General features: G+C 43.2%; 1 pseudogene; it reads right to left on the minus strand.

The window, feature by feature from the left end:
* Nucleotides 1-454: 454 nt before the first annotated feature.
* Nucleotides 455-13756, minus strand: LOC139081802 (small ribosomal subunit protein uS8-like; annotated as a pseudogene).
* Between the last annotated feature and the right edge of the window lie 1396 nt (nt 13757-15152).

Raw genomic sequence — 15152 nt, forward strand, 5'->3', positions numbered from 1 at the left:
TCAGATAAAGCAAGTAACTCACCCAAGGTCACACAGCTAAGTGTGGAGCTGGGATTGAAACCCAGGTCTGTCTGACTCCCAAATCCATCCAATCCATGATGATTCTTAACCATCATGATAAGTTTTTTCTTTCAAATATTTATGAAAGTAAGCATATATTGGGATTAGCCTTTCAGGGATTGTTGTATTGAATTAGGTGGCTCTGGATAAGCCGCATCTCTCTATGACTACACTTCAAACTGGAGAGAGGTTTAGACAATTCTTTTTTTTTTTTTTTGTACACATGATGTTTAACCATTCTTGTAAGTGAAACAGAATCCAATCAAAGTTCAGAAATAGACACAGATACATATTAGAATTTGCTATTTGATAAAGATAGGACTCCAAATCAGTGGGGGAAGAGATGAATTATTCAATAAATGTTGCTGGGACAACTAGGCAGCCATCTGCAAAAAAATAAAGTTGGATCTCTGTTTCACACTTTATCTAAAATAAATTCCAAATGGAGCTAAGGTTTATGTGAAGGAATGAATTCAAAGAAATACTAGAAGGAAGTATGGGACCGGAGAAGATATTTTTGAGTATGATAGAAAATTCAAAAGCCATAAAAAAATCAATAAATTCAACTACATTTTAAAAAGTCTCTGCATGGCAAAACAAAGTTAAAAGATAAAACCAACTAGGGGAAATATTTTCAGTGCATCACAAACTAAGAACGAATTTCCTTAATGGATAAAGCATTTGTACAAACCATAGGAAAAAGATTAATGAACAACTCAACACATAACACAATGCAATGCAATACAGCAATGATGAGGATAGATGGACAGTTCACAGAAGAGACTGACTCCTAACCATTTGAAAAGATATTCAGCTTCACCGATAATAAGAGAAATGAAAATCAAGACTATAATGAAGCACTGTGTCCCACCCATTGGACTGGCAAAGATCCAAAAATCTGCTAACTGCTTTGGTGAGAATATAATTTGGCACAATCTCTTTAGAGGGCAATTGGCAATATCTATCACAATTTAAGATAAACCACAACCTTTGACTTGACAATTCCATAGAAACACTCCCATCTGTAGGAAACTGATTTGCAAGGATTTTTGTTGCAGTATTTTTGGTCATTGGAAGTAACCTATACATCCATCAAAGGGAACTGGCTAAATAATTGTGCTATATCCACATAGCAGAATATTATGCAGCCATGGAAAAGGAGACTATCTGTAGTGATAAGGAATGATCTCTAAGATAGGTTGTTAAGAAAACAAAATGCAGGACAATGTGTAAAGTATGCTACTATTCGTATGTGTGAGCCCTGAAGGAGGGTATAGATAATATATTGTGCATATGTACCTTTCTAAATGAATGAAAATCTCTGGAAAGATACACAAGAAACTGATAACAGGGGTCTCAATAAGGAAGTCTCTGTTCCCCAGAGACTTACGTTTATACCTTTTAGAATTTGCAATATGTAAATCTCCTACCAATAAATAAATAAATAAATTAGTAGATAAAAAAACTGTTTTAAATGTAAGGGAGGGCCGGCCCGGTGTCACAACGGTTAAGTGTGCACGTTCCACTTCAGCAGCCTGGGGTTTGCCAGTTCCGATCCCGGGTGCAGACGTGGCACTGCTTGGCACACCATGCTGTGGTAGGCGTCCCACATATAAAGTGGAGGAAGGTGGGCATGGATGTTAGCTGAGGGTCAGTCTTCCTCAGCAAAAAAAAAGAGGAGGATTGGCAGCAATTAACTCAGGGCTAATCTTCCTAAAAATAAAATAAAATAAAATAAAATAAACGTAAGGGAGAGCCAGGGCTGGCTTCATGGATGTACACCCCGTACACTTGCAAAGGGCCCTGCCTTTGCTTTAATGCGCTGATGTTGCCATCTTGAAATTCTTAATGATTGGGCTGTGTATGTTATTCAGCCAGTCCTGCAGGGACTCAATTTACAAGTGCTATCTGAGGCTGAGTCCTGACTTAAAAGGAGACACTTGTGGAATTCAAAGACTTTACATTTTCTTGTGGCCACTAATGACCACCATTAAACAATAAATATCCAAATAAGTCTTTCCAATTGCAGAGCAAACAACCAAGATCATCACTATTTGCCTGATCTCTAAAAGCCACGCATTTCCCAGCAAAAATACCTACCCTCAAATGGTGAGGTTGACTCTGTCCAAACTGGAAAAGCTATTTACAGCTCTTCAAAACCTGCCTGACAGTTCAGCTTTCTGTGAAAGGAAGGTCTGCACACGAAAAATCTCACGTGGTTTCTGCCTGCCAAGCAGACTAAACAAAATGATGGTTCTGTTAAAACACATATGCATGAGATAGTTGTGTTTAGGAATTTTGTTATGATAACCTCAGGGGGCAAACAAACACAGCAGCATTAGCTCCTACCTGGCCAGGGGTGCACTGCTCTGCCCATCGCAACTGTAATTACCTTCTCAATCCGGGCAGTTTCATTGAAGGATGATTATCCGCAAGTGAGCGGATTATAAACATATTTTCTTGTAGGACTAGAATAAGTGCCAGAAACACTACAGCAAAGTGAACCAAAGATAGCATTCAAAGGATAAGGAGGGAGAAAGATGTAGCTTAGACAACCGTGATATGCATTTATTATGTGTTTAGTTTCTCAGCTGTAAAATATTACCTACTTCACAAAACTGTGCCGTGGATTAAACAAGATAATGGATGTGAACATGCTTTTTAAATTGCTAATTACTAAGGTATCATCATCCATATTATTTTGGAAGGGTATTATTTTGAGTGGGTATTTGTGTTTTTACTGCCGGTGTTGTTTTGAATGGGAGGGGGCAGCCACATTTAATACCTCCGACAGTAACTAAAGAAACCCTCTTTTCAAAGTACAAAAGTAATACAGGACCTCACAGTGTAAAATAAACAAACAACCCAGAACTGATTAGGGTGAAAAGTGAAAGCTCGCCTTCACTTTCTGCCACAAATCCTACTCCGCTGTTAACATAGTATGAATTCTTCCAGGAGGTTTTTAAAAATATATCTGAATAATTTAAAATAAAACCACTAGAACTCTATGAGATGCAAGCCAACCCCCTCCCCAACTTTAGGGAATGTCATTGCTTCTCATGGGATAAGATCTCATCACTAAACCCTTTGCAAAAGCAGAGATGGCTCTAACTCTTAACCTTGCTTCATTAAATTAATTGCCCAATGCAACTGCTTCCTGGACATTGAGAATATTCACAAGCAGTTATTTGAAAAGTAGATCCAGCCATTAGGTGTCAGAACAACATGTGGACTGATTACCGGATTTATCCCCAGGGCATTAGCTCTTAGTGGGGAGACCACTGGGTGACTCTATTCATTACGGGAAATAGTCATCTTGAGTCACCTGTTATAATAATAATAATAATAATTTTAAAAAGCACTTTGCATGTACCACCTCTTCAAGTTTTATGAGCACTTTATTAGGTAGGCAGGCTTATTAGTCCCATTTTAGAGATGAAGAAGCTACAGCACGGAGAGGTCAGTGACTTGTCACACGCTGGTAAGCGGCAGTCAGTGCTTAAAACTCCGGCGGTGGATGATCCTCAGGCAGTGATTTAGAAAGCGTGAACCCAGCCATCATCACAGAATGCTAATGTTCCTCCAAGACCACCTGCAGCAAAAGCCCCAGGGACTTAAACAAAGGCAGCTTCCTGGGTTCGCTCCACATCTATGGAATCAACAGTGGGAGACCCTAGAATCTGCACTTAACAAAAAAAGTTTTTAACTTTTTTTATTGTGCTAAAATATACATAACACAAAATTTAGCATTTCAATCATTTCCAATTGTGCAATTCAGTGGCATTAAACACATTCACAAGGACCTGAATGTACTTAACTGTCACCACCATCCATCTCCAGAGCTTTTTCATCGTTTCAAACTGAAACTCTGCACCCATTCAATGACAGCTCGCATTGCCCCTCCCCCAGCCCCTAGTAATCGCCGTTCTACTTTCTGTCTCTCTGGCTGGCTGCTCTAGGTACCTCGTGTAAGTGGAAGCGTACAATATTTGTCCTTTTGTGTCTAGATTATTTCACGTAGCATACTGTCTTCAACATTCATCCATGTTGTAGCATCTATCAGAATTTCACTCCTCTTTATGGCTGGATAATATTCCATTGTATGGACATACCACATTTTGTTTACCCATTCACCCACCGATAGACTTTTGGGTTGTTTCCACCTTTTGGCTCTTGTGAATAATGCTGCTATGAACACCGATGTATGAACAACTGTTGAAGTGCCTGCTTCCAGTTCTTTTGCGTCTATAACCAGAAGGGAAATTGCTGGATCAAATGGTAGTTTCTTGAGGAACCACCATACCGTTTTCCTCAGGAGCTGCACAATCTTACACTTCCTGCAACAGTGAACAAAGGTTCCAATTTCTCCACATTCTCTCCAACACGTTATTTTCTGGGTTTTTAAAAATCTGGTTTTGTTTTTAATAACAGCCATCCTAATAGGTGTGAAGTGGTGGAATCGGCACTTTCAACATGACCCTCCACATGATTCTCATTCACACCAAAGTTTGAGAATTGTTTGTCTTTAGAAATCTTAGCAGCAGGAAGGGAAGGGGCAGTGAGCGTTCTAAGTCCGAGAAGCAAAGCAAGGATTTGACTTCAAGTGTCATCATCAATGGTAGATTGATGGGAAAGCTTGACCACCCCCCAAATGAAAATATTTTTTCAAGGAATGGTCTTAAGCCACCTGCTGAGAAGTTGGTGGGCTGAAGAGAAATAGGGAGACTGTTTCTGACCTTGGTAACCACCCTGAACTGAGTCAAAGCAAGGAAAAAAGTCCTTTAAACCAGAGTGCCCCCCGGCAGCCTTGGGCAGTGCTTTAAAATAACCAGTAACATTGAACCACACAGTCCACAAAGGGAAAAAAGTCCTTCTACGGCAATGTCTGACTGAGTAAGCACAGCCAGGCCCTGCTGCCACAGGCAAGGGGAACTGATGCCAGTTGTGACAGAGAGAAGGAAAGGAGGCAAGGGAGAGGAGACCCCTAAAAGGGTGGAACCGTGAGCCTGTGACCTTGGATTTCCCTCCACCTGAAAGTTTCCTTAATACTTAGGTTTGTACCCACATAATTTTTGGATGGAAAAATGCACTGGTTAAGAAATTGGAGAAATGGGACCCAGGCTTTCAGGTGATGAAATTGTGCCCCCTCGTGGTTGTTCTCTAGGACATTCAAGTCATCAAAGATTCACTGGCGAAGGCGAAGGAATGAACTGGTGGTGGAGGTGAGTAACAGCTTTAACTTAACTCATCATAGTCAGCTGGAACGGGGAGAATTTTGATAACTCTAAATAGGGCTCCTCTGGTGATCTGGATGCTGGCAGTACTTTCTGGAATGAAGAGTGACATCAGTTGCATTTCTTGAGGGCTTCCATATCATACCACACTCCTCTGCACAACACCAAAAGATAGCTTTTATTATTGTTGCTATTATTATTACTATTTTCATGCAATGGGTAAAGGAATGGAGGCTCAGAGAGATTCACTGACTTTTCTGAGGCCACGGGCTCCACTCTTGAACCACAGCTCCTCTCAATACGTAAGCACATGAGAACATAATGGAAAAGAAACAGCAAGACCATTGGAAGGAAAATCCATGACTTCTTTCTTAAGTTTTCTGCCATGGCAAGCAGCAAGCAAGGATAGATACTGGAAAATAATTTTATGTATTTTTTGTACCATACAAATAATAAAATTATTTGTAGAAAAATTAAAAGATACAAATAGGCAAAAAAAAAAAAAAAAAAGGAAAACAAAATTATTTATAATCCCATCACACAGAGGTATTCACTATTTGCACTGGTGAATATTATCCATGACTTTTACCATGCATATATATAACAGTATATACCATTAAGAAAGAAAGAATAGTATTTTGTTGTCGTTGTTCATTGAGACATTGTATTTTTATGTATATATTACATCTCTAGAAAAAAATTCGAGGATTTTCCCTCCTGTGTGTTTGGGTCTTGCTTCCTCTTGGTGCGTGATGCCAGTTGAAGTCATCAGTACAATGAAACCAAACTGATGAGATGGGAGCAGATTGTTCTGTCATTTTTCCAGATCATTGAATTGCACACCAAATCTGAGGCTGATCACTCCATGCTTGTTTAACCTGCCTGTGAGGCTCACGATTTCCCCAGCTCTGTGATCATTAGCGGTTTCACATTCGCCAATGTAAGCTTGCTTCATCATCAGTTAGAGACCGGACGATGCTTTTGGAGCACAGCCTAATAAGAAGCTGGTGTTTGCCTCTCTTCTTGGCACTGTTGATGCTCTTGAGAGCCTTGGCCAGGACGTTCACGTGCACCACTATGGTGGCATGGAAAGATGGTGGAAAGAGCACCATAGTCTTTTATAGCCTACTTTTTCCTTTTACTACAGCATGTTTTAAAGTCTGCCTTTAACTTTTTTTTTTAGCGGCTTTATTCATAACACCCAAACACTGGAAAGAAGCCAAATAGCCATCAACCAGTTGAATGAATAAAAAATATGTGAGATATATATATATATCTCATATGATATATACACCATCTGATATACAATATACAATATACATAACATAAAATTTGCCATTTTAACCACTTTGAGTGTACAATTCATTGGTATTGAGCATATTCACAATGTTGTGCAACCATCACCACCATCCATCTCCACTTTTTCATCATCCTACACTGTAACTCTGCACCCATTAAATAATAACTCCCCATTCTGCCTTCCTCCTTGGTAACTCCTGTTTCTTTCTCCGTGAATTTGACTATTCTAGGTACCTCATAAAAGTGAGATCATACAGTATTTGTCTTTTTGTGACTGGCCTATTTCACTTAACATAATTCTTCAACATTCATCTATATTGTAGCACATGACAGGATTTCCTTCTTTTTTAAGGCTGAATAACATTCCATTGTATGTATATACCACATTTTGCATATCCATTCATCCACGATGGACATTTGGGTTGTGCCTTTAACTTTTCAAGTTTCTTTTCTCGCCACTTGCATAATAACAAAGCCCTTAGAACATCTAGGGGGTGATATGTGCCTGATTTGTGAACCGAGCATATGGTGGTGGAAAGGCAACATTAAATGAATGCTTTGAAGAAGTCACATCAAGTTCTTAAATCTTTGCTGAAGGCTGAAAGGATTCACCCTATCTTAGAAGATGCCTGCTGTGTGTGTTGGAAAAAGTATTAGCAGTAAACCAGAATATTTTGTTGATCTGTAGCAGACTATGGTACATATTGCACGTGGTTCTGACCTTGAGACCTCAACCAAAACATAAATGAGCTGAAACAGTCGGAGAAGGAGATTACTGGAAAGACCAAAGTTTCAGGAAGGCCTGAGTATTAGGCAGGAAGTAGTAGGCGTGAGTATTAGGAGGGAGCCCTAAAGGAACATCTTTTGAAGTTAGAGTGACTTAGGACAAACAAAAGTATACAATGGGTAATAAAAATCTAGTGGCAGTTACCTTAAGAGGTAATTGAGGTTAAACTATAACCAGGTTCTCATCAATATCTGTGGCATGAATAGATGAATGAGTTTAAATGAATCCAGGCCTGTAATAAATCATCACCCACCATGTATTCTTTATTTAGAGTGCTCACCTCTCTATTATCTCATTTGATTTGGTCCTGACAACAACTGAGTGAATCAGGCAGGGAAGGGGTCACTCTCCTGACTGCTCGGATCAGGAGACCAAGGCCCAGGGAGGTGAAATGACCTGTGGTGTTATGGAAAGAACAGGGGTGGGCTCAGAGGCCTGAGTTCTCTGGGCTCTGCCACCTGTAGCTCCTAAGCCTTTCCCATGACACCATGGTATAAAGACTTAAGGAGCAGATCCCTCATCTTTAGTGTCTGACATAGCACAGAGTAACTTCTCCCTCCAGTGGGTGTCCCTGGAGGCCACATCAGAGAGGTTTAACAGACGGACCACAGCCCAGCCCTGTCTGCCACTTCCGTGTCTACAACACTTCTGTCTGCCAGCCTCAGCAGTAAAGGTTTGCCTATGGCTGTTATCTCAGCGATGAAGAAATCCCTCTGTTTCCTCCTCTATAAAAATGCTGGGTTGGACTGTGAGGGTAAGCTTTAAATTTAAGGCTGTAATCTCCCCAAGTCTAAAATGCAGTAACCGCCCCCCACCAAATAATTTGACTTTTTTAAATCAGGAGATATCTTACAATCAATGTCAAAAGAAACTTGCCTGGCCCCACTTCCCCTGCCCTGGCCCTCTAAATTGTTATCAAATAGATGACATCTTTGAATTGAAGAAACCATTGTGCCCCTCAGGGCCTGGGAGAGAGGGAAAAAGAATTGCTAGGGGGATTCTGGCTGGGCTTTCCAGGCGACTTGGATCCCACCACCTTGTTGTTGGTAAGAGAGGGTCCTGACTGCTCACCCACAGCTCAAGCCCAGGCTGAAGCTCTATGTGTGAAAAGGGCTTGACATGAAATGCATCGACAGGTAAACTTTTTGTGCAACAGCAATCCCACTCCTAGGTATATACTCAAGAGAATTGAAAACATATGTTTACATGAAAGTTTGTTCTCAAATATTCACGGAAGTGTTATTCATAACAGCCCCAAAGCGGAAACAACCCAAACGTCCATCAACTGATGAATGGATAAACAAAATGTGGTATATCCATACAATGGAATATTATTTGGTCATAACAAGGAAAGATATTCTGATACACGTGACAAGATGGATGAACCTTGAAAACACTGTGTGAAGTGAAAGAAGTCAGTCACAAAAGACCACATATAGTATGATTCCATTTATATGAAGTGTCCACAATAGGCCAATCCATAGCCATGGAAAGAGATTAGTGGTTGCGGGCTGGGGGCACAGGGAATGACAGTGCCTGCTAATGGGTATGGAGCTTCTTTTTGGGGCGATAAAAATTTTCTGGAATTAAGTAGTAGTAATGGTTGCATAACTCTTTGAATATAATAAAAAAATCACTGAATCGTACACTTTGAAACGGAGACTTTTATGGCATATAAATTGTATCTCGGTAAAAATTTATAAAAAACAAAAAGGGGTGTGTAAACAACTATATAAATTATAACTCAATAAAAACGATAATGAAAGGGGGGAGGGCTTTAGCACTTCCTTGTAGACTGGGAAAGCTGGTCAGGAAGCACCTCTTTGCCCAGAGGACAAGGTAAATTTCTGGGAGGCCAGAGCCTTTCGGGTCCCCAAGCTCGCAGTGGGGAGACCCGCAGGGACTGGAGAGATCCCATGTGACATCTCACGGCATCTGACATCCCTAGGTCCTTCCTAAGGGAGCACACTTGGTCAACCATGGATCCATCCCAACATACCTGGAGGGCTGTCACGTGACACGGGGATTGGGCTTCCTAGTGACTCCAATGGGCAGAATCAGGACCCGTGAGTGCAGTGACAAGAAGGCACAATCTGGTCCATAAGAAGAAAGACTCCTGCGGGATTAGAGGCTCCTGGAGACAGTGTGAGTGCCCAATCCGGGCTGCATTCAAGCAAGGCGGGAGGACCCCCTCTGGGCGCTTGCATTTTTATATATTCTCCTAGCTGGGAGTGGATGCCCCAACTCTGAGGTTCTAAGAGCGTATGAAGGATGAGGGAGGAAAACAGGAAAAAAGAAACTGTGAGAAGGGAGGGTCAAGAGGGGCTGCTGCCAGAATCTGTGACAGAGGTGTTGCTGTGCAGCAGCTCCTCTCAGTGTGAAGGTGGCCATTTCTTAGCAGGTGGGCATTGAGATGAGGAAGGCATAGCTGTTAGCAGAGCCAGACTATAGACTGACCCTGTTTGAGGGGAAAAGTTACTCAAACTCAAACCGTCAAATGCTATTGGGAAGTCTCGTGCAGTGATTCAGTGCAAGGGCTCTGGTTTCAGCCAGTCCTGGGTTCAAATCCTGCTCCACTGCTTAGTAGCTGTGTGACCTCAGGCAATGCATTAAGATCTCTGGGCCTCCTTTTCCCTGGTTAAAAACATTAGAAGAATAATAGGTCCTGCCTCACAGATTTGTTCTGAGGATTAAATGAAATAAGGTAAATAAAGTGCTTAGCCCTAACATATGTTAACAGTAGCTGTTGCAAACGGACCTCAACAGATTTCATTTTGCACAAACTATTGGGTTGTTTTGGTAGATGCAAGTTGGTGACAACATTATGGGTTGTTGAGGGCTAGCTGCTCCCCCCACAGCTTCACTTCACACAGGTTGCAGACCAAATCCTGCCACATTTCAGACATTGATTAGACACAGTTTCATCAGCAAGCAGACACGAGCTCCATTCTGAAAGCTGACCAGAGAGCTGTCTCGAACCAGGCCTCGCTTGAAAGGTTTGCGTGAGGGGGACTCTCCGATCTAGAAGCAGGATTAAGTGAACCGTAAGGCTTTAGGTGAATCAAATCCTTCGACATGATGGCTGGATACAGGACCACGTTAGAGTCCTGCCACAGGTACCATCCAGAAAGGCGGAAGGCATGGGGCTCAGCAGACTTTCCCCTGCATGCAAGGTGAAGAGTGACTGTCCACTGTCTTAGCCAATACGCGAATCTTCCATACCACTGACTTCAGTGACGAGAACTCATTTTTAACTGGTTTATTAACAAGCCATTTTCCCCCAGTGAAACCTACATAATCAACTTATTATACTAATTACAACGCCTGGTGCCAGTGGGAGATGATGGCTGTTGCCCTCAAAGTAGCAGTGAACGTTTGATTAAATGTTAGCTGATCACGCCTGCGCTGTAGATTCTTGATTAAGGCGCTGGCCTTCCCTAGAGCACAGTTTAAATGAACACATATTTACTGTCACCTGAGAGCTGGCTGCATTTCTCCAGTGCCCTGCCACTTCTGAAACAGACTTGCTTTTAGTAGCAGCTGGCCATCTAGGTTACGGAATGCCTCCTATAAGCCAGTCATTCCTTTAAATCCTTTAGCTCATTTAGGTTCTCACAACAACCCTTCGAGGTGTGGGCTATGACTTCCACTTTACGGATGAAGAAACTGGAGTTCAGACAGGTTAAGTTATTTGCCCAAAGCCACAGAGCTGTAGGATATTTGGCAGAAATAAAGTGGAGAAAAAAGACAATCTCCCTGTAAACGTGGTATCTCATCTGAGGTGAGGAGGAAAAAGGGGTTAAGTGTGACCGCCAAGTCCTCCTGCCCATCTCGCACAGAGAGCCTTCCCTCAGCGAGAAGAACCACCCATCCTCTCTTGTAATCCAGCGCACCTCGGTCACCTCCATTTGAGCATTAGTCATACTTTCAGTTGACTACAGAAAGATGCACTCTCTTCCCACTGCCCGGCGGAGGACCTCTAGGGTCATTCCTCCCGCCTCGTCCGTGCCCAGCCCCAGACCACCTCCATCTAGAATTACAGCCAGCGGAGGGCTAGTGTTACTGCACTTAGCACTGAAAGGCCGCCTCATTCCAGCCTTTTAGAGCCAGGCAGTTCATCACTCATCACCCGCCAGTTGGATGGTGTATTCTGGGCTTGCTCTGTTTCTGCCAGGGCTGAAAACAAGCAAAGGGGGGAGGGCCAGCAGGAATGGAACAGGCTGAGCAGGGCTGGAGGATATGAGTGACATGGGAATTTGGAGAACCAACATCCCTGGGGGTTTAGGGTGGGTGGACAGGTGTGAGGGTCTCCACAACTGACATTGTGCATGTGACTAAGGGCTGGCATGCACTGTCCCCAAAGGGGATTACTGAGAACCTACCATGGGCCAAGCATTTTTTTTAATGGGAACTTCAACACAGTCCCTGTCTTTAAGGGGAGCTAAGATAAGTGTCCTCCTAGTTTACCCCCAACACTCTCAATCAACCTGTTCCTCCTCTCCTCTTCCAGTCTCCATGGAAGATACCCCCATTCACCTTCTCACCTGGTCCAAGAACCTCAGAGTCATCCTGGAGTCTCCCCTCTCCTTTACCTCTTACATCCCATAAACTGGCAAGTCCTACAGATGCTATCTGCTTTTCTTTCCCATTTCCATAACCCCAGTTCAATATTTCATCATTTCTCGCTTGGACCATTGCAATAGTCTCCCCACTAGTTTCCCTGACTCTAGGATCGGCCCCTAACCTACCCTCTCTCCACGGTAGCCAGAGTGATCTCTCCAAAATGCGCATCTGACCATGTCATTTCCCCGCTAGAAATCCTTCAGCAGCTTCCCATGCCCACAGAATAAAGCCCAAGTTCCCGATTCACTGTTACTCTTCCAATAAATATCTGATGAGCATTTTCTCTGCACTAGGCACTACACCAGGAGCAAGTTTACAGTGTAAACAAAACAGAAATGGTCTTTGCCCTCAGGAGGTCTGCAGACTAGTGGAGGGAACAAACAAAACAAACAAACAAACAAACAAATATGACATGAAATTGTGATAAGAGCTGCCAAGTAAAGGCACTGGGGGCTAGAACAGAGAATCACAGTGGGCGCCTACCTGAGGCCAGGCATTCAGGAAGGCGTCTCTGAGACTGAAGGATGAAAAGGAGGTAGCCAGGTGAAGAGTGGGCAGGGCAAAAAAGGACTTCACGTATTTTAGAAATGGAAGGAAGGCTGTGTGGCTGCACAGTGATGAGCCAGGTGGAGAGGCATGGAGAGTTTGGGGAGGTTGTAGGGGTCAGATAATGCCTTGTAGACCATGGGGAAGGGTTTAGATTTCATTCTAAGTACATTGGGAAGCCACTGAAGGCTTTTAAGCAGGTAAATAACTCGATCTGACTTACACTCTCTGGCAGCTGCATGAAGAATGGCTCAGAGGGCCACAAGAGTAGAAGTGGTGTTATACACTGACTTCATGTGTTGAGGTCCTAACCTGCAGTACCTCAGATTGTGACTGTATTTGGAGACAGAGTCCTTAGAAAGGTAAATAAGTTAAAGTGAGGTCGTTAGGGTGGGCCCTAATCTAACATCAGTGGGGTCTTTATAAGAAGAGGAAATTTGGACACAGACACAGAGGGAACACCATGTGAAGACACAGAGAGAAGATGGCCATCTACAAGCCAAGGGGAGAGGACTCAGAAGAAATCAACTCTGCTGACATCATGATCTTGGACTTCCAGCCTCCAGAATTGTGAGAAAATAAATTTCTGTGGTTTAAGCCACCTGGTCTATGGTATTTTGTTATGGCAGCTTGAGCAGACGAATACAAGCGGGATGTTCGCTTAAGAGGGCTTTGAAGAAGCCAGGAGAAAGACAAGGGTGGCTTGTTCCAGAGGGGAAGAAAAGGAGATAAAGCCAATTGGACTGATTCCAAAAAGAGCTTAAAGTATAATCTATAGAACTAGCTGGTGGTCTAGATGTGGGGTGAGGGAGACAAAGGGGTCAAGGATGACCAAATCAGGCTGGCCTGAGCAGGCGATGGTGGTACCCCTCACCGAGTCGGGACGGGTCTAGGGAGAAACAGAGGAGGGAAGAGAAGCAAAGCCGCTTTTCTTTTCTCGTCATGACCTCCATGGAGTATTAGGTTCTCAGTGACAAGGAAGATAACATCAGCTGCCCCCTTCCAAAAATTAATTACATTAAATAACCCAAAATAAGGTTTTTTAAATTAATAGACTTTATTTTTTAGAACATTTTTAGATTTAAAGAAAAATGGAGTAAATGGTACAGACAGTTCCCATAAACCCCTCTCCTCTGCACACAGTTTTCCCTATTTTTCCGGCATAAGTTTTAAAGCCAAAGGAAATTGTTCTGAGAGTCAGAACCGAACCTATGCATGTCTACCTGTTGCTTCCCCAACACAGAGAAATGGTTTTAGTGTGGGAAAATATCAATGCACAAGTGAGCACAACCCACCCCTAACTCTCTTTTAACCCCCTCTCCCACCAACCTCCCACCTTTCCTTTTACAGAACTAGTTTACCTTTTCTTCACTTAGCCTGGCTAACTCTTATTCATGCCTCAAAACTTGGTTCATGTGTCACTCCCTCCCAGAAGCCTGTCCTGACCCACCCCTGGCCGGGCCTATATCACTCTGTGCAACGCACAGGTTATCCCTTCCCATCTCAGAGGGAGGGAACCGTTCTTTATGAATGTGCCTCTCCCATGATACTATAACCAACTGGAGGGCAGGGACCCTGGCTTCTTGTGTCTGAATTCCTACTGCCCAGCACAGTGCTTGGCTATAGTAAATACTTCATAAATATTTTTTTGATGGAGCAGAATGTGATTGATGCCACTGAACAAAAGAACAAAGTGCTCTGGGAATTCAGGACTTAATATACTCAAAGCCGGTCAGCAAGACCGCCTGCTAATTGCAGATCAGAGGCTCCCGGGAAGAGGAGTCACATGGCTGACTGCGGAAGGTACTTAGAGGAGGCAGAAGGGCAGACAGTAAGGGAGCAGCTGCTGGTGAGCTGCGGGCTGACACGTCAGTGTCAGCAAGGGAGGCTGGGTGTGTGCCGAGGGCTGACAGGAAAACGGGTCATCTTCTGTGGGCGTGGCCCACAGCCCTGGCCCTCCATTACAGTGGCCCCTTGTGTGTGAACACGAATTTGACACGTAATCTATAGACTTTGGGGTTGAATCCGATTTTGTCCGCCTGACAAATGAGTCTTGGCTAAATGACCTATCTTCTCCCTGGAGATCATAACTCCATTTCAGTGTAATTGGGTCTTATTAAGCGGTTCAACTTCTCGTAGCTCCCGTGATGTCCTCACGTTACATACCCCGTGTTATGTATTTGTTGTGTTCGACAAGTAGGTTCTACTCAAGGTTTTGCCATGAACTGACTGTGTGACTTTGGAGAAACCATATGACTCCTCTGGCCCTCCATTTTCTGTCCGGGAGCACTGAAATGATCTATTTGCCTTTTACAGAAAACTCTGCAGAGGTGGGGAAGAGGCTGGAAACAAAGCAAAGAGCTGGGAGTAAGGACCCATCTTCAACATTCTAGGATGCTACACCTTTTTTGCTCCTGGCACCTGAGGACTTCCCCTTGACACTCATCAGATGAGGGCCTCCTTGCTGGTTTCCTTCCCTCCCTTGTGCCGAAAAAACTCTGCGTCGGGACTATTCTCTGTCAAAGGTCACTGATGCACACAAAAAAAGCGCTCTGGTTTATATACAAATAAAAAAGGAATTTAATATAGTTGCCATTTTCATG

The sequence above is a fragment of the Equus przewalskii genome, chromosome 1 (assembly GCF_037783145.1).
Source record: "Equus przewalskii isolate Varuska chromosome 1, EquPr2, whole genome shotgun sequence".
NCBI classification, from domain to species: domain Eukaryota; kingdom Metazoa; phylum Chordata; class Mammalia; order Perissodactyla; family Equidae; genus Equus; species Equus przewalskii.